This window comes from Cornus florida, unplaced genomic scaffold (assembly GCF_030987335.1).
Source record: "Cornus florida cultivar Cherokee Brave unplaced genomic scaffold, ASM3098733v1 CherokeeBrave_3.0.0_Hap2_Chr05, whole genome shotgun sequence".
NCBI classification, from domain to species: Eukaryota; Viridiplantae; Streptophyta; class Magnoliopsida; order Cornales; family Cornaceae; genus Cornus; species Cornus florida.
Genome location: NW_026775575.1, coordinates 75,798,721 through 75,800,264, shown reverse-complemented (window position 1 = coordinate 75,800,264; position 1,544 = coordinate 75,798,721). Strand labels below are relative to the sequence as shown.

The following is a 1,544-nucleotide window of genomic DNA, read 5'->3' as shown; positions in this document are numbered from 1 at the left end:
ACGTCATATTTATGGAATCAATTAGGAATTAGTACTCTTTTGATCGTGTCTTTACTTTGTTTTCAATTTTTGTTACTTATTGTGTTTGTTCTTATTTGACAAGGAACATTGGGCTAAGAAGGTGAGCAAAGGAGTTGAGCATGCAAGGAAAAAAGCTAAAATTAAAAATTTGGAGTTGAAGTGCTAAAAGACCTTTGTGAGCTTTTTCTTACTCAAACCCTTAGTTAAATCGTCGGCCCGCATGAAGGCTTGTATTTCAATTCTTAGATAAATCGTGAGCCCGCGTGAAGGCAATTTACTTTTCTTGCATATTATTGTTAAAGCATGGGAGTATGAGAACATTGTATGTGGAGGAAGTTTGTTAATTGTTGATTTGTTGTGAAGGTTAAGTGTTTTTTGTTATTGCTTGTTGTGTTGCATTGTGCATGCATGGTCGTAGATCATTGAGACCTACTCTTGTCCCTTTAAATTTTCATCTTGAATCCATTGTTCGAAACCCTAGGGGAAGAGGTAGTTCTAGTCAATCCATTTCATCAATGGAAGGACACAATGAGGACCATGTGGAGGACCTTGGTCACATAAACCAACAAGGTATCCTCCACCCTAATGTGTATCATGATAACATGCAAGTACCATTAGGTATGCCAAGGCCATTTGTTCATCCACCACAACAACAAGGCCAAGTTCCATTGGGAATGCCAAGGCCAATCTATGCTCCACCACCTCCCATCATTCAAGGCAACCAAGGTGCCCATGTTGCACCTCCAATTGCTAATCCTCCCCTTGCTTTAAGAGATCACCATATGCCTAATGAATATAATGCACCCACATGCATTCAATTGCCACCATTTAGAGCACACCACTATGAAATTAAGCCACAAACCATTCAAATGCTTCCTAATTATCATGGACTTCCAAGTGAAGAACCTTACAAGCATTTGGATGAGTTTCTTAAAGTATGTTTCACCATAAAATATACGGACATGCCGAAAGAGGTCTTAAGGCTTAAACTTTTTCCATTCACCCTTAAAGATAAGGCAAAATATTGGTTTAACAATCTTAAGCCTTTTTCAATAACTTCTTGGGCGGAAATGCAACAAGAGTTCTTGACAAAGTACTATCTGGTTTCTAAGACCAATGCCATAAGAACCTCAATTTGAGAATTTTCACATGGGGATGGAGAAACATTTCATGAGGCATGGGAACACTTTAATGAATTGCTTATGAAGTGTCCACATCATAACATGCCCAAATGACAATTAGTTCAATATATTTTGTTAGAGCTTATCGGACAATTACAAAGGCATGGTTGATGCTTCCATAGGTGGCTCTTACATTGATAGGCATGAGGATGACGTGTGGCGTTTTTATGAGAGCATGAATGAAAATTCTTTGCATCGTACTTTATCTTCGAAGAATGGTAGAAATTCTAGTGGTAGGAAGAGTGTTGGCTTACATCAAGTTGACTACTCCAATGAAATTGCCGCCGAAATGAAATCATTATCTCAAATGTTTGATCAATTTTTGATTAACCAAAACTCGGC

The 1,544-nt window shown here is 38.1% G+C and overlaps 1 non-coding gene across 1 annotated transcript; it reads right to left on the bottom strand.

The window, feature by feature from the left end:
- Nucleotides 1–1,139: 1,139 nt before the first annotated feature.
- LOC132310837 (small nucleolar RNA R71) lies at nucleotides 1,140–1,246 on the bottom strand. Its single transcript, XR_009482720.1, has one exon. It is a non-coding gene; the product is annotated as a small nucleolar RNA R71 (small nucleolar RNA).
- Between the last annotated feature and the right edge of the window lie 298 nt (nucleotides 1,247–1,544).